This window comes from Gossypium raimondii, chromosome 2, assembly GCF_025698545.1.
Source record: "Gossypium raimondii isolate GPD5lz chromosome 2, ASM2569854v1, whole genome shotgun sequence".
Lineage (NCBI taxonomy): Eukaryota > Viridiplantae > Streptophyta > Magnoliopsida > Malvales > Malvaceae > Gossypium > Gossypium raimondii.
In genome coordinates, this window is record NC_068566.1 from 30,759,907 (window position 1) to 30,786,499 (window position 26,593).

Below are 26,593 nucleotides of genomic sequence, written 5' to 3' on the forward strand. Positions count from 1 at the left end.
TTACTCTTGAGTGCATTTTGTTCTTTTTTGTGCCAAAGTTAGCCACTCGTGTGGTAAGTGGTAAATTGTTAACATTGTTTTGATTGAGTAATTTTTAGTAAACTAACTATGGGGTTCTGGTGGCAGCATACCGTGTGGATTGAGGTCCCTTTGTACTGTTTCTTAGCAAGTCGATTAGAAACCTTGCAGTAAGTGTTCATTGCTTTTTAGATGAGTCCGTTGGTTTAGGGATTTGTTGTTTAATCATAAAGAATGATTGATTATGGTGTTGGATTGGTCAATTGAAGGTATTCAAGTGCTCAGGAGGGCTTAGGTATCGAAAAACTACAGTTGTGTAACCATAAAACTGTAAATGGAAAACGGCGAAAAGCTGAAAAGTGAGGCTGTTGACGCCATACGGGCGCATGACCGTCTGTGTAGTAGGTCGTGTGATCGAACATGGGTGTGTGATCGACGAGGCTGATCACGTGCAATACTCGGGCCAGACCGAATTGGGCCGCGTGGGCCACACGGGCGTGTGGGCCCACACGGGTGAACCACATGGGCGTGAAAGATTTTTGGGCCAGGCCATGTGATCTACATGACCAAGGCCAATTTGGGTCATGTGGGCCACACAGGCGTGTGGGCCCACACGGGCGAACATCATGAGCTTGTAGGTTTATTTTCACTATTTTATTGCTAAGGTTGCATGGGTCTCCCGAGTCAACTGTGGACCTACTGTGGGTCGGTAAGCTTACCTAGACTCCTAATTGATTGAAATGACTGTATGACTAATATGATTAAGTATGATGATGACCCATTCATTTGATACTGTATGCCCAGTTTACATGCATGGTATTATGTATAGCATGTTATATTTGTATATTGCATTGCATTGGGTTGGAGATTATAATGTTCGGAGGAAGTGTACTGAAAGGATTCGAGCTTAATTTACTAGCAGCTCAGCTGCAAACTACTGTCTAGTGCCGCATCCAATACTTTTTGGAGTGTAGGGATAGATGGGTTGATTATATCCCCACATGGAGTGTAGGGTTGGACGGAGTTAGAGTGTAGAGGCTGGCTGGGTAGGAATTGATACTGCATAACTGTTACTGTAGTGAATATTGATACTATAATGGGCTAAGGCCCTAACTGAAATTGAAACAGTTACTGAAATGGGCTTAGGCCAAAACTATGATTGCATTCTGACTGCTTGTTTATATGGGATTACACACTGAGTTTTTGTAAACTCACCCTTCTGTTCTATCTGTATAGGTGATCCTCAAACTTAGGCGGATCAGAGCAGCAAAGGATTCAGCGGTGGCCACACGACCTCTTTTTACTATTTCGTATTTAATTAGGTTTTTAAACTTTTATTTGGGGTATTTTACTGTAATAAAGGCCTCTATGGATTTTCGCTTAAAATTTAGATTTTATATCTAAAAGAAAAACTTCTGCAACGTATAATGTCCTGAAAATTAACGATTAACTAAAAATCACAATTTTAGAATTAATAAAAGATAAACTTTAAACAGAAAATAAATTAAGCGAAGTTACGATTTATCCACCACAAACTATGTTTTCAAACACACTACCATGTGACATCACCAGATTCAGCCATAACGTCCAGGCCGAGCTTGGGGTGTTATATTTAGTGGTATCAGAGCCAGGTTGCAAAACTCGGCTATGGATGTAGGTTTTTAAGATGTGATTTCTGAGAATTGATTTCTAAATGTTTTTACCAAAAGTGTGGTACACCGAGTCTCCGATGCCGATCTAGTAAGTTTTTTGACACTGTGAATTGTTTAAACTGAAACTGAAACTGAAACTGTTTTTGATGGTATATCCTGAAACTGCTATAGGTAGTATATACTGAGACTACTATAGATAGACTGTACTGAAAACAATTAAAATAGTGTATACTGAGACTATAGTAAAACTGATATACATTGATTGACACTACGATGTACGAAACAAACTTTACACTTTTGATACTGTTTTTATAAAATATCTGTTAATAAACACTGAAACTGTAAACTGATGCATAAAACTGTTAATGCAGATAAAACGCAACTAGACAATGAGCACCAGGGGCACTCGCAGACGGAGTACAAGAGGCCGTGGTAGAGGCCGTAGAGGTGCTCAAGCTGGGTCTTCGTCATCTGACAATCTACCTAATTTGGATATTAGTGAGACACCGACTTCACCTGTGGCTGAGGCCGGGTCTCATGATCGAGCGACTGGGGACAACGCACTGTCCTAAGCCATGTTGAGGATTTTAGAGAGGGTCGCTGGGCCCAATACTGGAGCTGGAGGCCGCTGGTCGGTTACGGAACGACTCCGGTCTAACGGAGCTGAGCTTTTCAGGGGTATTGTTAGAGTTGCCCCTAATATGGCTGAGTATTGAATAGAGGCCACAGAAAGGATTATGGATGATCTGGACTGCACTCTCGAGCAGAAATTAAAGGGTGCTGTATCGTTGCTACGTGATGAGGCATATCAGTGGTGGCTCACTGTTAAGGAGGGCACTCAGCCCGATCGGCTGACCTGGGAGTTCTTTAAGACTGTTTTCCAGGGGAAGTATGTAGGGGCCAGTTATGTGGGTGCCCGTAGGAGGGAGTTCTTAAATCTAACTCAGGAAGGTAGATCAGTGGCTTAGTATGAAGCCAAATTTCTGAGATTGAGTCGCTATGCGCAAGGTATGCTGGCGATTGAGTACGAGCGATGTGTTCATTTCGAGGATGGCCTCATGGATAATCTGAGGCTTTTGATAGCTCCATAGATGGAGTGAGACATTGTTGCACTGGTTGATAAGGAAAAAATCGTTGAGGAAGTGAAGTGCGCTGAACGCCAGAACCGAGAGAGAGGTAGGAGCAAGAGGGATTCAGAGCCTTCGAGTTTCGTTCAGAGGCCTAAGAAAAAGGTTAGAGTTGATGGGCCGATCAGGGTTGGGGCTCCTATTGCTGCTACTGGACAGTCGCCGTGTACTGACTGTGGTAGATGCTATCTGGGCGAGTGTTGGAAAAGAACTGGGGCCTGTTTGAGGAGCGGTTCATTAGAGCACCGTATTAGAGAGTGTCCGCAGAGGTTCGATCAGATGCAAGCTTCGGGTACTGGTACTGCACCACCACCTGGAGCAGCTCAGCAGCGATCGAGAGGCCGTGGTCAGGCCAGAGGTGGTATTGGGTTGGGCCGTGGTCAAAGAGCAACGGGTAGATGTGCTGGTCATACTGAGGTGAGACACCCGACTTTAGTTTATGCTGCACGTCCCCGAGAGGATAGAGATGCTCTGGGCGTTATCGCGGGTACGTTCTTTATTTATAATGTACCTTATATTGCACTGATAGATATAGGATCCACTCACTCCTATATAGCTTGTACTGTGTCTGAGAACTTGGGTATCTTGGTTGGAAGCACTGCAAGTGAGGTGACTGTACTGAAATAGGCTTAAGCCCAGACTATGATTGCATTCTGACTGCTTGTTTATATGGGGATTACACACTGAGTTTTCGTAAACTCACCATTCTGTTCTATCTGTACAGATGATCCCCAGACTTAGGCGGATTGGAACAGCGGAGGACTCAGCGGTGGCCACACGACCCCTTTTTACTGTTTCGTATTTAATTAGGTTTTTAAAATTTTATTTGGGGTATTTTACTGTAATAAAGGCCTCTATGGATTTTCGCTTAAAATTTGGATTTTATATTTAAAAGGAAAACTTCCGCAACGTATAATATCCTGAAAACTAACGATTAACTAAAAATCACAATTTTAGAATTAATAAAAGATAAACTCTAAACGAAAAATGAATTAAGCGAAGTTATGGTTTATCCAACACAAGTTACGTTTTCAAATACACTACCATGTGACATCACCAGATTCGGCCATAACGTCCAGGCTGGGTTTGGGGTGTTACAGTGCCATAACCCAATTATGGTCTTATCATTAGAATGTCATAGTCCAGCTATGATCTTACATATATACACTACCATGGTCCAACCATGGTCTTATGTTTGAATAATTTCCATATTCTCGCTATGGTCTTACGTGCGAATGTAGCTTGTCTCCATTGATATCAGGACATTTTCATAAATTTTTACAATTCCTATTCTATGAACAAATCAATTTAATATTAGTAATTTTACATCATTTAAGATCTAACATTCATAAACAATTAGAAATATAATTAAGTTCATATTAAATGAACTTCAGGACTAATTTGTAGTAATGGCTCAGAGTATCTCAATCAGTGATCGACGTAATATCAATTCATTATTTTCATTTTCAATTACACACATCAATATAATTTAACGTTATGCAATTAGGTTCATATATTTAATTTTTAAATGTAATAAAATTAAACTGAACGAACTTACCTGACTAAATTGCAACAATGACAAATGTACAGGACTATTTGATAATTTTATCTTTTCCTCGATTTTTCACTCATTCTTGATCTAAAATAATATTTCAATTCAACTAACTAATTCTAACAGTAAAATTAACTCGTTTTAAGCAATTAAGTCCTTTTAAATATTTTACAAAATTGCCTCCAATATTTTACTTTTATTCAATTTAGTCCTTAAGCCCCAAATATGAAATTTAACCATTTTTTTCTTAAAACACAATTCAGCGAATCATGTATGACCTCCCAACAGTCCATATTTGCAATTATTTCACCTCAAGTACATGCTATTTTACCACTTTAGCAATTTAGTCCTTAAACGTTAAAATCATCAAAAATCACTTTACAAAATAATCCTATTTAATAATCAAGCTTAATAATCTAACTTAAAACTTCATAAACATCTCAATTTCATCAATGGCATAATCCTCAACATTTGACAGTTATACAATTTAGTCATCGGGTTAGCTAAGTTAAACTAATACGAGTTCGAAAACATAAAAATTACTAAAAACATGTGAGATTTGCTTACCAAATAGAGAACCAAAGCTAATCGAACTCCCTCATTTGGCTTCTTAGGGTTTCAGTTCAAAATTATGAAGAAGATGATAAGTTAAAAATTATGTTAACTTGTTTTCTTTATTATATTTAATTTAATTACCAATTTACTAATTTGCCATTACTCATAATTTTCAACATTTATAAGCCTAATACTGTCCACTATCCCTTCTAATGGTATATTTACCATTCAACGAGAGTTTAATTACATAATTGGTCCTTCAATTTTATTAAATTCCAACTAAAAAAACTTAATTTTCAATTGAATCCTAACTAATTAGGACTAAATGAGTAAATAGCCCAAAAGTTAGCGGATTTAATCATATCCGCCACTTCTTGGACATTTTTACCGTGGTTTTAATTACCATTTTGGTCCCTTTACTATTTTATATCAAAAGCAATTAACTTTTACCTCTTTTACAATTTAATCCTTTTACCGCAGTTAAGCAATAAATCATCAAAATTACTAGACCAAACCTCAATTCATATATAATATGACTCTGTAAATATTTAATAAAAATTACAGCCTTAAATTATGGAAATGAGGTCCTAATACCTCGTTTTCAATAACACTTGACTTTTGAACCGAACCACTTATACTAACTTTTACTTCTATTGGTTAAAATTCCTTATATCAAAATTCATAATAAAATTACTATTGACTCATATAATTTAAATACTAATTATATGAACTTGCTCATCGGACTTGTGACCCCGAAATTATTATTTCTGACACCACTAAAAAACGGGCTGTTACATAAAAGGCAGAGACAGGCTGCTAATACTTCCTCCGTACATATAGTCCCACCCCATGCAATAAAATATGGCAAGCTCAAAAGATCCATATAGTAACATTTAATTATGTATTTAATAGAACAATACAGTAGCAATAAATATGCTTATAATAGTTCAATACAATATCAATTAATATGCTTATAACAGTTCAATACAGTAACAAGTAATATGCTTATAATAGATCAGCTTAGTAGCAGAAGTCATGCTTATTAAGTGTTTGGTTCAATGGTGTCTATAACAGTCCGTTTTCAGTGATATTGGAAACAATGGTTTCAGGACCACAATTTCAATGAGTGAGTTATTGTTTTATTATTTATTTAGTGTCTACGAGATAATATTAGGGTCACATTATAGTTTCGTTAAGAAATTTTGACATTTGAATAGTTAATTAAGTAAAAAGGACTAAATTATAAAAAGCTTAAAAGTTGAGTTCTATTTGTTAAAGGGATTTACTAGCTACGAAACCTTAAACTAAAGGACTTGAATGGTAAATAAACCATTTAAAATGAGATAGTGGATGTACATGGTAAGGTTTTATTGTAATTATGACAATTTTTTAAGGTTAAAATGGTAAATAAATAAATAAAACCTAAATTAACAAAACAAAATTTGTTTCACCTTCATTATTCATCTTCTCCACCAAAATTTGAAGGAAGAATAGCCATATCTAGGGCTTGAAGGTTTGGTTAGCTTAGGTGTGTGCATGTAAGTGATTTCGAGGCCCCTTTTTTAACGATTTCTATGTTTTTTTATATCATTTTAACTTAATCTAGCTAAGCCCAGGGGTTAATTTGTAAAAATTTTAAAGGTTTAGAAACTTTCCATGAATGCTTTGGAATGATTCTTGATGTTAATTGATAGATTATCAACCCTTGTTGAAAAATAAACAAGTTTTGTAAAGTGATTTTTTATGAAAATGACATTTAGGGATTAATTTGTTACAAGTATAAATTCTAGGGTTTTATTGTGAAATTATGGTAAATATGGGTTGTATCAAAGTCCCTTGTACTTATGGTTAACATGGATTTAGGTTAAAATGGTTAAATTTTTAGTTATAAGCTTAAGGATTAAATTGTAAAAATTTAAAATATTAGTGGTAAATTAATAATTTTGCATAATTATGAAATGTGGATTAAATTGAATACTAGAAGTACTTAATTGACTGAAATTATCTATTTAGATCAAGATAAACCATGTTCGGACTTAGATTGAGGAAAAACTAAATCTTCGGATTAGTCAATCTAACTTCTACATCTTAGTCATCGAGGTAAGTTCGTATGAACGGTATTTGTATTAATTCTATTTAAGTTGAGTATTTATTATGTTATGTTTAGCGTAGAAGAATCAATATATAAAAAGTATCAATGTTATGACTAATTGACGGATGTTAAGTCCCGGTTGAACCTTAGGAATTCTTAAGATACAAATGATTAGGATACAAATGACATGTCATTAGGGATTTCATGTTTCAAGTGATGGTCTTGAATGTCCTACCGATGACTGAGGTCCTGCATTTGTTGTGGATACTCCACGGCTCGTGTGAGCAGCATTGTGTAGCTTACATTCTGACCCATAGCTCGTGTGAGCAGACCCATTTCATAGCTCGTGTAAGTAATAATGCAAAATAAATGTTACAGTTATATGTAAAGACACACTTCGTGTGAGCTTTCCGAGTATCTGATGTAATTCTAGATGGTTCAACGGGTAAGGAAAGGGAACGAAATGGTGAGTATGAAAATGGATTAAATCATGACATGGTAGAAGGAATTATGAATTACATGATGTTGTATATATAGAAATTTACATGTTTATAGTTATTTTAAATATTTTTGATGAATATTACTAACTTGGGTTGGTGATGTTGATTAGGCTTTGCCAAGCTTATGGCATTGGTGTTAAACTATGTTTAATTTATGAATTATATAATAGAAATGGTAAGTTGAGTTTAAGTTTATACGAGCTTACTAAGCCTTTGTTGCTTACGTAGTTTTCTTTCCTTTGTTTTATAGATCATTGAAAACTCGATTTGGTTGGAAGCTTGTCGGAAACCTATCACACTATCCAGCAATCTATTTGGTAATTTTTGAACATTTTGATCGAGGTTATTAATGGCATATATAAGTCATTTTGAAATGGAACTTAGTGGACATATTAATGTAAGTTTTTGGTATGTGTATGTTTGAGGTTATAATGATTTGGTGCATTTCAATGTTTACCAAGATATGTTATATTAGTCACTTTCATGTGCTTGTGTATAGGGCTCCTTTATGATATGTTTTGAATGGTTGGAAATTTAGTCAATATGTAGTATATTTTGGTAAGAAGTTTAACTAAGTTATGATACTTGAAATATGGTAAAGTTGACTTGTTTTAGTATGTTATGTTTTGGTATATTGTGGTGCCTTTGAATGGCATATTGGTTAGTTGAATTAGGATCTTGAAATGGTATCTTAATGTGTGTTTAGGTGATGTTTAGATTCCTTTAAGGTGTGCATGGATGGTTGAACAATTATGCATGGAATGGTTTTAGGGATGACTTGAATTTAGGTAATGTTTGGGTCCACAGGGCCTGAGACACAGGCATGTGACTCAGTCGTGTGAGGCACACGGCTTGGCGAAACGACTGTGTGTCATCTGAGAGTTCCTTTGTATGCAAGTCAGTGAGTTACACGGCCTAGCACACGACCTGGCACACAGGTGTGTGGGGCAACTTAGAGAGTTACACGGCCTAGCACACGGGCGTGTGACACGACCGTTTGACCCTATATGGGTTGGGAAATGGATTTGTGTCCCTTGTTTGAAAATTACAAGGCCTGGGAGGTTCCACACGGATGTGTGTCCCCTATTTTCAAATTTTACTACTTTTTCCTGAACTTCCTGATTTGTTCAAAATTAGTCCCGAACTGCTCTCAAGTTATTTTTAGGGCCTCAAAGGCTCGATTTAAGGACAAAATATATGTGATTGAATGATTTATAATATATTTAATTTATTGAATGTTATGTTGCTGTATGGTTTTTGGTTGATCAGTAATACTCTATAACCCTAATCCAACGACGGATACGGGTTAAGGATGTTACAGTGTTATAAAGCATACTATACGTACAGTCGCAAACACCGAAACAATAGTCATACATATTGTTCACAATTCATGTAAATCTACAAATATCATATTAATACGACCAGTCAATTCATGGATTCTAACATAATTCATAATATCAGGGACTTAATTAAATAATATAATAAACTAAAATAGTTTGGGTATCAATCAGATGTTGAAATGAACAAATCATAAAATTCTGGGCAAAACTATAAAATTTACAAACCAGGGGACACATGGCCGTGTGGAGGTGTTACATGGCCATGTGTCCAGGTCGTGTAACAAGATGAAACCATGCGGTATTAGCAAAATCATCCTATAAGGGAGACACAACCATGTGGCAGGCAGTGTGGAAGGTCTTAGGCCATGTGAGAATTGAAAAACCTAGGGTTTCAAGGGGACATGGCCGTGTGAGGGGTCGTGTGGTCTACACACTCATGTAGCCCTATCTCGAGGCACGGTTTGCCCTGATTCACTTGTAAAGAAACACACACCTTTCACCGTGATTCCGAGTGATGTCCTTCATGTTCAAGTCTAAACCGATGCACCTATAACAGGTCCTTCAAATGACATTTGTACATGTGTTAGGGTTTTTTTTCTAAGATTTATAAAGATTCAACGATATTAAAGAAAGATTCGTCAAGAACCGTGAAAGATCGACTAATTGATTTGAAAAATCAATATTGGATACAAATTCTACGAAATTTGGGGTCCTAAAATTTAGATCGAGATGCATGTACCGAACTTGATGGAATTACAGAGGCTATCAATGATGAACTCAACAATCAGTATAGAATCAATTTATCGATGATTGATTTGATATCGATAGCAAAAAATAATTTTAGCAATGGAATGACCAATTTGATGAAAAGAAAAAGAGGAGAAAAGAAAATAATAATTTAAAGGGAAAGTAGGGAGAATTCAAGTTGAAATATAAAAGAAATCAAAATCCTATGGTAATTAGGAAAAATGATTAAATATCTAGGTTTCCAAACTTTTAAGGGTTATAGGGTAATTTACCCAAAATTTTAGCTTGGGTAAGGGGTGGTTTTGTAACACCTTAATCCTGAATACAAGGGTACTCGAATAATACGACGCTACATCAGGTCACCGGAGCAGCCCAACAAAAATTTTCAAATAATTTAAAAAATTGAAATACATTTTATATCAGAGAAAAATACTATACATAGTTATACTGAAAATAGTAATAAAGTAGTTATACAAAATATGTGGAGCTCCAATATCATTGTATATCCAAATAGTCAAAATAACAAAAATGATAAATGAGTTATAGACCTACAAAAAAATACAAGTAAGGCCTTAGGAATATAATACCCACTAATAGATAAGGTATTATACTCTAAATATGTGATGCTAGAAGACTCTCGCCGATGATGTTCCTCGGAGATGAACAAAAGTCTACAAATCTAAACATGAAGACAATTTGGAGATTGAGCTTTACAAGCTTAGTGGTACACAACAAATCTACCATATTTCAAGCAATTCATAAATATAAGCATGCAAATCAAATGTTTACATAGAAGCATGACATGAGTATCGAATAATTAAAATCATGAGTCATTAAATTTACATAATCAAATCACTTGCATATCAAACTTGTCAAACTTGTTAGATTGTACATATTGCTCAAAGAATAGGGTATCCAGATAGTCCCGCGCCACTCATGGCCGCTAGTCAAATAATCTCAGGTGTCCGTAAGGTTATCTCAAGTGCCACTCATGGCCGCTAGTTAGGTTAGATTCCGAAGGCTGAGCGCAAACAAAGCATCAAACATATAATCACAAAAATACAACCATAACATTTGAGTCTCATACTCGTTTCAACTTGCTTATCATTCCAACTAAAATATTAACTAATGAGATGTGGCAGCCTGTTACCTTGACATTCTGACATTTTCTCATTCAAATATTAATAACTCTTAATATATAACTCTAAATCAAGCACCGTTTGTTTTAAACGAAACTAGGCTTCTGTACGGTTATAGAGATATAAGGCTCATTTCCAATTTTATATTTTGAAATTTTTGGTTATTTTTCAAAGTCACTGCTAAATCTATTTTATAATAATTCTGTCGCCAGATTTTTATGACCTTTCAACACTCAAAAATTCATATCTTTTAAAATACAAATGAAATCAATCTCTGTTTGTTCTAAACAAAACTAGACTGACTCTCGGTTACAAAAAAGTATAGATCATTCTTAATTATTTTTACAGAATTTATGGAAAATTTTCAAACTTACTATTCATGTAATAATTTGTTTTTGGCAGATTTCACAACTAAGTTTTTAGCTTCATTTTAAATTATCCAAACATGATTTCCACCCAAATACATATAACATGCATGCATTATCACACAAGCATCATATTTATGACTTATCAAGAAGCATAGAAGAGTTAGAGGGTACCACCTTGATAGAAGAACACCAACAAAGTTTCTTGCCTAGCTCTCGACCACTTTGCCTTTACCCTTAGCTTTAGAAGATTCACCAGCCTCTTTAACTAATAATCATGTAACACACAAGATTTCCCACAAAAAATAAGAGTCGATAGGATGCAAAAATACATGCTTTAAATAAATAAATAAATAAAATATGAGAAGATGGGTAGAGACTTCCTCAAACTCAAACACTCCCAAACACCCAATAACCTCCACCTTCATTCTTAAAGAACATAGATTTTTTTCCATGGAACTTTAAATTAAAGCTAGATCAAGACCCTTACCTTCTTTGAGATTTGAAGGATGAAAAATAGTAAGAACTCACTCAAATCTCTCTCCCTCTACATGACTTGCTAAGGAAAATAGACGGAGAAAAGAAGAAAAAAATGAAGAAATGTAGAAAGAAGAAAAAAAAAAGGGTGATTATAATATAGGGAAAAAATAGGGACAAACCCACTTTATTCCATACCGTAATATGTCAAACCATCTTTTCCCAAAACCCAAAATAAATTTATCCATCGCTAACCCAGATTAATGCAGTTTGAACTTGGGCAAAAGAGGGAAAAATAAGCATGTTTAACCAATTAAACTACTACTCATTCTTATTTAAATTTTACTCTATTTAATATTTATCTTAATGTGATTTTTCATCCTAGTTTGCTGAAAATTTAAAAGGAAAAAAATGAGAGACATGTGATTTGAACCAAAAACCTTTAAAGAATATACAAGCTACTTAACCATCAAGCTTAAAACTTATTTCTTATTTATTCATTACAACTAACTTCCTATATTTTGGGTGTAACATCTCTAACTTTTCATTTTATTACTATATAATGCATTTTATAGTGAAGGAATTTGCATAATATATGTGTTGGCAATTCAAGTTAGCAAGGTGGTTTTATGAACACATCTAAAATTTTGTAGGTAGAAAAATTGATGAATTTTTCATGGAGTTATGGTATGTGTAAATGAGTAATTGAGTTTTTAGTCATTTTTGGAAATTTTATGTAGAAAAAGTCTCTCCTTTATACGAATTTATTTTCTCATGGTAATTTTTTTATCTCATTGTAGTATATGTTTTAGTAAGTTATTGTATTTTTGTTTTTCATGTTTTAGGTATAATGTTTATATTGATCCTTTGACATATTTATTTTTATTATTTGAATTGATTATATATATATATATTTATATATATATATATATATGTATAGGAAGATTTGTATTAGTTGGATAAGAAAGAAAATGTGCATTAGAGGGCTGATACGTTGGATTCAATGTTGGCTTTGTTAATGGTTCATCTTTGAGGCAAGTCTCGTGGCTCTTGAACTTGAATGGAATGAATGAATTTTAAAAATTTTAGTGAATTTCATGGTTGTAATCCAATATAGACTTAGGTACTCCTCCAACAAGTTTATAATTTATTCAATATAAAGTAATTTTGTTTACATTTTGTATGTTTATAATTAAAAAATAACATCAACATGTCATGGTGAGATGCAAAATAAATAAATATGGTATTGAAATGTATCATATGCAAAGTATTTGAAAAGGTTTTTAATTTTTCAAATATCATAAAATTAAAATACATCTCTAATTTTTTTTAGGAACCTCATGTTAGGGGTAAGTATTCGATCGAGTCAAATCGAGTAAAAAAATTTCAAGTTAGTCGAGTTGACGAATCCTATTTTAGCAACCGAACTCAATTTGAATTTTTTTTCAAATCAAATCGAATCGAGTCAAAAAAATTCGAGTCAAGTCGAGTCGAGTTAACGTATACTATTATTTATACTCAATGTTGCGTTTATATGGGCCGATTATTTAACTAGTATACGAAGTACAAAATTATTTAACTACATAAACAATATAATGGTTTTGTCTTTTAACTTAATAGTTTTGACTTTTAAATTTAGAAAAGGTAAATATTTATCAAAACGGCATAGTTTTACCTTTTCTTATTCGGATTTTCGGATAACTCGAATTGTGTAATTCATATTCAGTTAAACTGAAAAATTTAATTTTCTTATTCGAGTTGATTCGAATAACTCGATTAACTCAAATAACTCGAACTATTGAATTCAAAATTGAATATTTTATCGAGTTTTTTAAATCGAATCGGATTTTGTTCACTCCTACCTCATCCCATTTGGTTATAAATGTTCTCATTATTCATGTTGTGAGTTCAAGTTATAGCGTGGGGGAAGATTATTTTTGAGAATTTAAATATGCATCTATTAAATAGGAAATGAATTTCAACATAATTAAAGGTGACAAAAAAAGAAAGAAATTGTACAAAATTAAAAACTTTCCAAAATGTTTAAATTATGATCGCATTATATTTTATATCTAAATAATTAAATTATGAAACTAGAAATTTCAAGATACAATTTTAAAATATAAGATTAAAATTTTTAAAATATTTTAAATCTATAAAAAATTATTAATTTATTTCCTTTAAATTACATATAAATAAGGTGAAAAAAAAAAGAATCCATAGAAGGAGAGACACACACCGTAAAAGTAAAATCAAAGTAAAAATGAAAATCTTTCGACAAAATAACTTTCACCTTCCTTACACAATCAACCTTAAATTTTCCTCGATTTCCTTTCATTGTAAAAAATTATTTTTGCTCATTAATTCTTTTTACCAATATTTTATTTCTCTAAAATTTTTCCATCATAAAATTTTGAGATAAGAATTAAAACCATGTATAAACTTTGATTCATTGTACAGTTTAATACAAAATTTTTATTTTTGTGCAAATATACACATTAAAGTTTGATTTTTGTTGAAATATATACATAAAACTTTAATTTTTATTAATTGTACACATTTAAAGAAATAAATACATTAATTTATTTTTATATTAGATAAATATAATTATTTCTATATATAATATGTAAACACGAAATGGTGTTATCTCAATTTATCCTTAAATTTTCAAAATTTAAATTTTTATGGTAGCCATTAAATTTCGATTAGAATATTTTTCCCAAATTATGTGCACATTTATTAAGCAAATTTCTTTGAGCTTTTTTATTCTCTTGATGTAGAGTTATTAATCTTTATAATTTTCAGGTGCTTTATATACAAATATATATTCTTTATAAATTTAAATTATATTGGGATAATAAGTCTTTAATAAAAATGTGCTAGTCCATTTTTAAAAGAAATTAATTAATATCATTCCGTTTTTAATACTAGATCAATTCTTTTCAACAATATTTTAACCTTAATTAATTTTTATAAATTAAATAAAAATAACAAATAATTATAGTAATATGAATTTTTATATTAAACTAGATTTATGGTTTATGATACGATGAGTTTAGACTTTTGAATTTTAAGGATTAGACTTTTAGGAAAAGAACTAAATTAAGGTTGGGATTAAAATTTAAGGTCGAATAAGATTTATGATTTAATATTTAGAGTATAAGTTTTACTGTTTAGTGTCTAGGGTTTAGAGTTTTAGGAATTTTAAAATCTTATTAAAAATAAATTAATTTTATTAAATCGCAATCTTAAAAATCACACCAAAAAATATAAATTTAAAATTTATTTAAAATTTAGTCTTAACTCCTCTTGGGACTTAAAAATAAATTTACCCTTTTAAGTATTTGATTTTGTTTGTTTCTTTATTAGAATTAAAAGATAGTAATAAGAGTTAATTATGCATTATATTATTCATACAGTCTAAAAACATGACGTGGCATGTTATTACTTGTATCTAAAATATTGCTTTTAGGATCATATTAATTTGAGATAAATCTCTTTTATTAAATCTTGAATCTCACAGACAAAATACGAAATATAAAGTTGAAATTTAGTTGAGTCCTCTTGGGACTTACCCTTTGTGTATTTAATTTTGTTTATTTGTTTGTTTGTTAGAGTTAAATAATAGTAATAGAATTAATTTGCTGTTTCTTAATGTATTATATTATTCATAAACATTAAAATAATATGATGTGGTATATGTTATTATCGGGTCTAAAAAATGTGATATCTTAGGGTTTCTTTGGATGGACATTTACTTTCAATGCGATACGTTTAGTTTTCTTTTTGTCGCATGCTACAATATCTAATCTCACCACCACTGTTATTTTTACACTAACTACAGATAAACACACCGCCAATCTAAAGGAATCCTAAGATAAACTTTTTTTTATTGTATTTCACGAATTTAACGATGGTTTGAATCTTAAATATAATTAGTCTTGAACATCAATTATAACTTTTTAAATTTAAATAAAATATTTTTTATATTAAAAATAAATAATAAAAAAGAAACGGGAGTTGATTCTTCCTAATTAATTATAAAGTTGATCTTAAAAGCAAGGAGAATAAAAGATTGTTGTTATCTTTAATAAACAAAATGACGATTCCATTGGTAATCAACAAATTGTCACTAACTTAACAACAAAGTAAAAGCATCGAACCTTGTGAAAATCAGTAACCAAAAAGGTGGTGCAGAATAAGCCACAATGGCATAAATTATAAAATCTTCTATGGATACATTATTTTGAGGTATTTGCTTCTTTGTGTGGAATAACAATGCATTTGTTCTGTCTTAAAATCCTCGATTGAAATTTTCATGGCTACTAGTAGGCAAAAAAGTAAAGGTTCCCTTTTTCTCAAGGCTTGAATAAAATATCCTTAGCACGTTGTATCAAAAGATGAGAATTTAGAAATATTTTTCCCCTTTTGCATCAAAACCCATCTTTCCTTAAGCCTCATGCATATCAGAAATCAGCTGATATTCCCTTTTCAATGTGTTAGTATCAGTCATGTTATGTTAGCTTGACCCACACATTTCGAGCGTTAACATGAAACTTTCATACCATTCAGGGTAAATTGTACTTAAGATCACTAAATTATTAGTAAGCTTATGTTTTGATTACTCAACTTTAAAATGTTGCAAAATAGTCTCTGAATTATTCGAAAAATTTCATTTAAATCACTTTAGTCACTGGGCTGTTAAGTTTAATTTTTAAAAAGTCCGACTAGTGAGTTTCAACAGACGATTTGACGATCGGTACGGTGGATTAGTACCCATAATGAGTAGAAGAACATGCTTTAGAACCAAGTCGATCTTATGGTCAATTTTGGAGATCGAAAAAGAAGGTTGTTTGGATTTGCTTCACAAGTTTATAACGTTCAAAGTTGTTTCATGAAAAAAAATTGATTTGTAGAAGAAAAGGGAAATGAGAGGTTTCAATTGGTACAAGCAGTGCGAATAGAGAAGGCCATACAACATTAATTTTAACAGTCTAGTAATTTAAATGAAAACTTTCAAATAGTTCAATGACCATTTTGTACTTTTCTAAAGTTGAGTGACCAAAACCTAGACTTACTAATAAATTAGTGACTTTGGGTGTAATTTACCGTAGGATTTATTATAATTTCCATATATTAGTGGGAACCACGATCTATAAATATATATAAGCACAAGGAATGATTCTTTTTTTGGATAGTATCAGATTACTTTGGAATATATTACCAACACTTAGATGCGGAGGCTGGGATTGGATTAGGTCTTTCATCAATTGCTCTCCTTGTCCTTCTCTTTATATGCTCGAACAGACTTATTTCTATGGCTACCTTAAGAGCCACAACATTTGGCTCTTTTATATATGCCATTTTTCATACTGTTTCTTAGCCTACCAAGACAGTAGCAACATCAATTACTACAACATGCCTAAGGGTCAATCCCTTTCTTTGCGGGTTTCCCTTTCCTCCCCCAAAGTTTGTCTGTGTGTGTATTGATCCATCTATGTATCTTAATTGTTTACCTTCATCTTTCACCATGGTTCTTCATGGCACACTGCTTTATTGCTTTCCTTTGCTTGGTTGAAGGCTTATCCTTGAAACAAGATATTCCTATTATTTACATAATATTTTTGGAAAAAGTACCGTGAAGGTCATTGTACTAAGTGTCAGATTGCATTTTTCTCTCTTTACTAAAAAATTGAACAAAATAGTCCTTGTAGATTACATCAAAGAGCAAACTAATCATTCTGTTAAATATTTCATCCATTTTTATTGTTAAAAGTTGGTGCTTGTACATCAGTATGAGGTACACGTGACACGCCACACGCCACATGTCATTATTTGATTATTCCATCAGTCACGCATTAATTTTTAACAATACAAATGAATGAAAATTTTAAATAAAAGGATCAATTTACTCTTTAATATAACGTACAAAGACTAATTAACTCATTTTTTAAATGAAAGGGGCAACATACAATCTCACTTTTAGTAAGGGGCCTTTATTTGGCATATCACTTAAAACCTTACCTCTATCTCTCATGTTACAATGAAATGTTTAGGACAGAATTTAATTTGAACAGCCATTTAATTTCATTTAAACATGCCTGCAGAATAATCTTATGTTACTCAAATCTTTAGTGTTAAAATCAAAAGCTATGTTACTAGAATTTTTTGTTTTCTCCAAGTATTAGTGCATTCTCACATATGTGTCACTACACCAAAACAGGTCTTTAGCGGCGTTTTTTTAGGCCTTTAGCGGCGTTTTTTAATGCCACTAAAGGTATTTAAGGCTTCCACAAGCTTAGGAAAAAAGGCCGTTAACTAAAACGTCATAAACGCTTTGCGTTTATAAACAAAAACGCCGCTAAAGATCGCTTAGAAAACGCGCTAAAGACCATGTTCTTTAGAGGCGCTTAGAGAAAAACGTCGCTAAAGAACATGGTCTTTAGCGGCGTTTTTCTAAGCCGCTAAAGAACATGGTCTTCTTAACGCTTTTCTAAAAATGCCACTATTTTTGGGATTTTTTATATTAAATTTTCATTTTTAGCCCTCCTGTAGCAACTAATCAAAAGCAACGAGATCTAAACCAGCCAAAAGTAATAAATTTATATAATATTTCAAATTAAACGAATAAAATAATATTAATATCAATAAATAAAAGTGAATTCATATTATTTTTGCAAAAATGTTAAATGTTAAAATGATAAAAATATTTATGCAATACACTATGGCGGCGGAAGTTGCGACTGAAACATCTTCATCATAGTCTGAAGCTGCTGCTGGAGTTCGTCGTACTTTTTGCTCTGCTCTGCTTCTCTCGCTGCAGCCTTTGCTTCCCTTCTTCGCATTCTTTGCTTCCTATTCTTTATACGCTTTAAGTTGTAGTTGGAGTTCTTCATATTTCCTTTGAACTTCAACGTGGTCGCTTACATCCGAGCCATCCGGTCTTTTAACCTCTGAACTTGACTTGAGCGACTCCACGAAGCCATGTATTTCATGAAATGGATCCAAAATATTGGGTTGGGCTAACAAAAGATCCTTGAAATCGAACCCGACCATACCTTTCGGGACCCAAAACTTGATAATAATCGGTTATCAATGTCTTCAAGATAAGCAGAACTATCACTAGAAGCAATCGCCGTACTCGCTTTTTATCCTTTAGTTTTTCCTAATAAATAAATCACATAGTTAGGAACGCAATATATATTAAAAACATATGCAACATAACAATAGTCGCATTACAAGCAATGAATTAAACCATTAGAAAATAAACACTATAAATAACTAAAACAAGTCAAATCGTATTAAGTAAACGTACTATTATTTCACCAGCTTCAAGAGTCATGGGAGATCTATCTTTCTTCTTATGTGTAATTTCAAAAATTTGAAGGCGTCCAACTTTTTGACCGGACGACAGTTTCTACAATATAGTAGTAAAAATATTATTTAAAGGAAAGTTATACATATTTGACAATATTAAAAAATTAAAAATACCTCCGCCTCAGCTACACATGCAAAACTTCTCGACCCGGCTGTGTGAGTGAATTTTTTATTTCTGCCTGCTGCTTTTTTCAACTTGTTCACGATCCTACGTTATGAAATTTTTAGTACGTAAATAGTAAATACTATAAACCAAAATAATTACAAGAGTTTGGAAGTACGTCATACCTCGCCTTTCTTCGAATGCCAAAATCTAACCGCATCTTCCCATTGGTACCTCAACATACCCGGTGGGACATTTTGCAATTTCTCATCGAGGGTTGTTTTTGTCTTATAATAAATTTTCTTCAAAGTATTTTTATTGTCTCTCCATCTTTTTCCCAATGCCTTCTTTACATAAGCATCTGAGACCTCTAAAGCAAACCTCGCCTACAAAAAACACAAGTTAATAAAGTAAATATAAATGAAACTATTTCCCAAGCATTACAGATGACATTAACATTTTGTTACCTTAATATTATCGAGGGCTTGGTTTTTGTTGCTATCGGGCATTTGATGCCATGACTCGTAGTTGATAGGTAACATATTCGCATTTCGTGCTAAAATGCCCATGTATCCTGCTAAAAGTCGAGCTTCTGATCCAACAGGCTGACCAAAACTGTTTCGTCCAACTTTGACACGCTCGACTGGATCTAACTCGTATAACTCTCTAAGTAGCGTACGTCATCGACCTCTGCGCGTCCCACCATTTTCAGCTACAAATGGTATATTATAATATAAGAATTTGAAAAATAAATCAATTATAAGTCAACACGCATGTAAATTAAATAATGAATTACTTTGAACTTCTGTAGGATCCTCAGGTGTAATCGGAACATTCGAAGATCCAATTGCTGTCTGTTGTTCAGTACTATTTGTTTCTGTCGAGTTTTGATCATTTTGAACAATGCTTCCCCTTAGAATTTTTCTTCTAGGCTTTTTATCTGCAATACACATAAAATAGTTGAAAACTTAATAACTAATTACAACAATAACAACACATATAAAATAGTTGAAATATATAATAAGACCAAGATTTAAATTATGATATTACATATAATTAAACAATCGTAAAATCTTACTACATCATTATTCGTAAATATCTTCATCCGTATCCTGACGAACCCATTGAAATTGTGCACTAGTACTAGGGATATTATCGTTTAAGTTTTGTTCTGGAAAGGGCAAAGTTTCTGAGCTGTCGTCGATGTTATGTAAGTTTATATATAAGTTATGATATGATTGATAAATTTCAGTTACGTAACTTATGATATAATTGATAAGTTTTGAAAGTTTTGAAAAAATATATAAATTTTAAATATATATATATATATTAAAATGTATATAAATATTAATAAGTTATGTAAGTTATATGTTACAATTTTTGGTTATGTAATTTACGTGTTATGTAAGTATATCACTTTTATGTATCTTATTTATAATTAATTATACAACTAAAATATTTATTTCTAAAAAATTGAAATATAAGTTACATATCCATACCATATATATGGGTGATATATTAAAATATAGGTGTTAATATTTAGAAAATAACATTTACAATTATTTTTCAAATTGTAAAATTTATTATTCCAAATATATATGTTAATATTTAGAAAATAACATTTACAGTCATTTCTAAAATTATAAAATTTATTATTGAAAATATAGATGTTAATATTTAGAAAATAAGATTTAGAATTTTTTTAAAATTATAAAATTTATTATTAATAAAATTTAAATATAGCTTACATACGTAAATTAATATATGTATAATATTAAAAATATAATAATACTTATTTAAGTTATCAATTTATTATTAATAAAATTTAAATATAGCTTACATAAGCAATCTTTGCTTTTAAACTAATCTTCCACTGAATTAGGGGTGGAAAGGTATATGTGTTACACTACTGATTTGCATTTGCAGAGAAAAGATAAAAGAAAAGCTAAAATAGAAATGAAATAAAACCTTGGATTCTAAAGTTGCATGCTTTTCTTTTTATTTCTACAAGTTTAGCACTAAGGTCTTTTCATCATCTTTAAACTTATTTATCTTCAAACTATAAATATTATATATTAGTTTCATACTACCATTTCTTTATTTTATAACTAATCATTGATTTTCAAAGTCTAATTACAATTATATTTTAAAATTTGTTTATGTATTTCAAAGATAGCGAAATTGTATTGTTTATGGAACCATATAGCAATATAGATGATTATACCCACAATGAAAACGAAAAAGAAAGAAGAATGATGAGTAATTTGACCATGTTTTTGTCAATACAGAACGGACAAGTTTCATCACCCACAAGATTCATTCTGTTGGGTCAAATTACTTTTTAGGAAAAGATATTACAGCAGCAAAATATGTTATCTAGATAGGGATGAGTTTTATGCGCTCAACAAAAATCTGTCAACTTGATTCATGTAGTATTTGAATGATAATACTTCATATCATATACTCGAATCTATGTCAAATGCAGCTATTAGATACCTTTTAAAAAAATAGTGTCTCAATAACGAAACCAGCAAAAAAAAATTTGCCAGTATCTCCCAAATCAACTTGAGTTAAAATGTTTGAAATTGGGAGGTGGGAAACTGAGCATGGACACAAATTTGACTTTTTGTTTTCTGTTTGTTATTATACAATTAACATGTATTACAAAAGAATAAATTGCCATAATTATGAACAGTTTCAAACTATTTTAAACTACAAACAGGAAATAAACAAATAATGAACAATTTCCCGATATTTTCTGTCCCAAATAGGATGGTGAAAAATTGTCTAAAACCCATCAACAATTTGCGCATTTAGTTATCAATGAAGGTGTAAAGCGCAGTATGTGAGGTTGTAAGATAGACGGAACCAGGTGCAAAACTATTTGAGTGCAGGAGAGAACGAGGAAAACCTTACCGATCGATTTACCCTAGCAACGGCAGAGGAGTGCGGCGGTACAGGACTGTGACGGTCGACGAGTGACAACAGATGGGTCAGTCTACGGCAATGTAGCAGAGATGGTTGGGGCGCAGTAGACTAGGGTTCTAGATTTGGGGGATTTTTGAGGAAAAATTTGGGGGGAATTTTTGGGGAGAAAATACAGACACAATTGCGGCGTTTCTAACATAGCACCACTAATGTCGTTAATGTGGCAGACAAAACGACAACGTTTTTTTAAACTGGAAAGAAAATTTCCGGCGTTTTCAACATAGCGCCGCTAAAACATACCTTTAGCGGCGTTTTTACTCTTGTGCCGCAAAAGCCAGTAAATACCCAAACAAAAACTACATCGTTTTGCCAAACTATTAATAATTTTTTGCGGCGATGATAAATAAAACGCCGCTAATGCCCATTATCGTGGCGTTATTTACAAAAACGCCACTACTAAATTAAATTCTTCTATTAATACGGTATCGTTTTTTAGATATTTTAAAACATTGTTTTTTTAATTAATATTTAAAAAACACAATATATAATTAAAAATTGCGGCGTTTTCACCTGAGCGCCGCTAAAGCCGTTAATATGCCACACAAAACAACAACGTTTTGATTAAACTACAGAGCCACTTTGCGGTGTTTTCTTCCTAGCACCGCTAATGCCCAACTTAATGGCGTTTTTGCCCTTGCGCCGCGAACACCATTAAATTCCCAGCCAAAAACTACACCGTTTTCTCCAAATTATTAATAACTTTTTGCGGCGTTTTTGCTCAAAACGCCGCTAAATCTCACATCTTTTATTTATTTATTTCTTCTATGTTTCATTAGGATTTTTATTAAATAATTATTAAAATTTTAAGTAATATTTAAAAGTATTTGATAAAATTATAAATTTTAGTTTTTTATTTCATTTTTATATTTTTATATTTTTCTTATATTTTGATCCTATCCCAATTAAATAAGTAATTACTTATATATATTCATATAAAAATATCGAATTGTTAAGGTTAAATATTTTTAAATATAAAAGTATTATTTAATTGTATTATTTAACAAGTCTCAAATAAACTTTAAACCCTAATTTAACCATTCAATATACATGCATATATATATAAAGTAATCTATATATATATATTATATCTCTTAATTTAATAATATAAATTCTTTGAAATATCTTAAATGATCACTGAACCTCCACCAATTGTAGGATTCTTCACATGTGCTATCGGTGCCCTAGGAACATTGCCAAAATACCGAAAGGGGGCATCTAGCTTCTAACACTCCAAATCCCGTCGTTCAAATATTTTTAGAATGATCCTTTCTAGCTACTATAAAGAAGGCTGAACTAGATTTTGTAGAGTAGTGACAAAAATTTGGAGAAACAAAACCGGGCGGTTACAACTTACTCGGTTGCTAGCACATACTCAAGGCCGATAATATAAACTATACTCATAATTTTAATATATTAAAATTATTATTATCTCTTTTACAATTATATAAAAACATATTTAATATAAAAATTAAAAAAACTAATTAATCTAAACCCTAACCCGACCCTTAAATCCCTAAATCCTAACCCCTAAATCACTAACTCTTAACCCTTAACCCCTAACTACTAACCCCTAAACCTTAAATCCCAACCCTCAAAATTAACCATAATCCCTAAATCCATATATAATTATTTGATCAAAAGGCAAGGCAAAACACATAAAAAACTCGAATCGGATAAAAAACTGAACCGAGCACTAAAAATACTGAACCGGGATGGGATAAGATGGGGATATCCTTGGATATAGCTTATATCGATTTTGAAGAACCAAATCTTCACACGATTTTGAAGAACAAATTTAATATTATATCTTTTACAATTATATAAGAAATTAGTTAATATACAGATTAGAAAACACTAGTTAATCTAAACCTTAAACCATAAACTTAAACCCTAAAACCCTAAACCCATAAACCCTTAACACATAACCTTTAAACCTTAAACCCCGGCCTTTAAACCATAAACCATAACCCCTAAACCTATAATCCATAAACCTTAAAATGGTAACACCTAAACCTTAAACTATAAACCATATACCCTAAACTATAATGATAATTAATTCAATATTTTAAAATTAATACTATCTCTTTTATGATTATATAAGAAATTATTTAATATATAAACTAAACAAATCGGTAATGTATCCAAAAAACTTTAAAATTATTTTAAATAATAGTATTTTAATTTTTCCATTTTTAATAATTATTTTAAATTATTTTAAATCCTTGAGCATTAGCGGCGCTTTCTTAAAAACGTCGCTAAATCCCCAAAAGCTCAGAAAACGGAGTCGTTGGGATTAGGTTTTTTTGCGGCGCTTTACCAACAACGCCGCTAAATCCCTGAGAATTAGCGGCGCTTTCTTACAAAACGCTGCTAAATCCCCGAAAGCTCAGAAAACGGTGTCGTTGGGCTTAGGTTTTTTTGCGGAGCTTCCCAAAAACGCCACTAAAGACTTGAGCATTAGCGGCGCTTTCTTAAAAACGCCGGTAAATCCCTGAACGCTCAGAAAATGGCGTCGTTGGGCTTAGGTTTTTTTGCGGCGCTTTACCAAAAACGCCGCTAAAGACCTGAGAATTAGCGGCGTATTCTTAAAAACGCCGCTAAATCACCGTAAGCTCAGTAAACGGCGTCGTTGGGCTTAGGTATTTTGCGGAGCTTTCCTAAAAACGCCGCTAAGGGCCTGAGCATTAGCGGCGCTTTCTTAAAAACGCCGCGAAATCCCCGAAAGCTCAGAAAATAGCGTCGTTGGGCATAGGTTTTTTTGCGGCGCTTTCCCAAAAATGCTGCTAAATACCTGAGCATTAGTGGCGCTTTCTTAAAAACGCCGCGAAACCCTCGAAAGCTCAGAAAACGGCGTCGTTGGGCTTAGGTTTTTTGTGGCGCTTTCTGGAAAACGCCGCTAATGCTTATTTTCAGCGGCGTTTTCCATAAAGCGCCGCTAGTGATCGATCTTTAGCGGCGTTTTGTCTCCAACCGCCGCTAAAAATGCCGCTAAAAGCCTGTTTTGGTGTAGTCTGTCAAACATATAATAGAAACATGGAGTTCGAAGGAATGAAATTTCAAATATAAGAAAAAGAAAATTTAAAAAAATTTGAGCATATCCGTAACTGACACATACCCGCATGAATTTACATTCAGACCGTGGACCTCAAGGTGAGGATGTGCTGCACTGGTTGCGAGAGTGTAGTAAAAAACGCCATTTACAAGGTTAGAGGTATTTCTCTGTTAGATTCTATGCATACATTACATTTTAATAGAAGAAACTACTAAATCTTGTTTAATAGATACATTAGCTTAAGCAAATATAATATAAATGGTGTGTTAGGGATCGATTCGGTGAAGGTGAATGGAGAAGGTAACAGTTGTTGGGTACGTCGACCGGAGCAAGGTGCTGAAGCAAGTGACGAGGGCTGGAAAGAGGGCTGAATTCTGGCCCTACCCCGATTCTCCATTGTACTTCACATCTACCGATGATTACTTTAAAGATACAACAAATAAGTTCAAAGAAAGTTACAACTATTACAAGCATGGCTACAACCTTGGACACAGGCATGGCAACCTCCGAGTGACTCATCGTGGAGATGACACGGTCCGCAACATGTTCAACGATGAGAATGCCAATGCTTGTTGTCTCATGTAATAAAAAGTACGTACTACTATGAATGAAACAGAGTTGTCCGTTTACAGTATCACCATCACCATCATCATCAACAGCAAAAGGCAACACGTAATATTAGTTGTAATATCTTTTTTTAGTAGTAATCTCTCTTTTTCTAGTGACAAAATAATTTCATCAATGTGTATTAATTGAGTATAAATATAGTGCACATAAAATTTCAAGTAAACTAAAAATATTTACTAAGTATTTATTTGATATAAACAATTCAATTCTGAAATATATATTGTTAAGAATATGAGGTTAAGAAATGTATATTTACTAAGAACATTGTTAAGAATATATGTCATAAAAAAAGGGCAAAAACAAATCAACTTCTTTATAGAGGCAACAGATAAAAGGCGTGTTAAGGGACATGTCTCTTTACATTAAACGAAGGTTCACGTCGGGTCGTTGTACACATGATGTCCCAATGTCATACCTTAATAGCCAATTAGATCATTGAAACAATGGCCTATATCGCATCGTGTTGTTTCACATCTTCTTTAGAAAAATTTAAGTTCTACCATCAAACTTAAGTCCAAATGTCAATCGTCTATTTTTGAAATATATATTTAATTAATAAGTATCCCACTTTACATGGTCTAATTATGAAACTCAAATGGCTATTCATTAAATAAAATCTTATATAAGCCTTTTAATTTAGACATTTATTAGTAACTTGGGATTACTCCTCATTGCAAGCTATTAATAATATTTTTTTAGTATGAAATAGTAGTCGTTAAAATTAAATGTCGATAATGGTAATATAGAACGATCGCAAAGTAATAAGAAAAGAGAAATAAAACACACAGATTATACGTGGAAACCCTTTTAGAAAAAAATCATGGGCAAAGGAGGAGAAATTAACTAATGTTGAAAACTGAATGATACAAGAGGAGTTTCGAT

At 32.3% G+C, this 26,593-nt stretch overlaps 1 pseudogene; it reads left to right on the plus strand.

Annotated features, from left to right (window-relative positions):
* The first annotated feature begins 16,881 nt into the window (after positions 1-16,881).
* LOC105789821 (heavy metal-associated isoprenylated plant protein 30-like) lies at positions 16,882-25,669 on the plus strand (annotated as a pseudogene).
* The last annotated feature ends 924 nt before the right edge of the window (positions 25,670-26,593 follow it).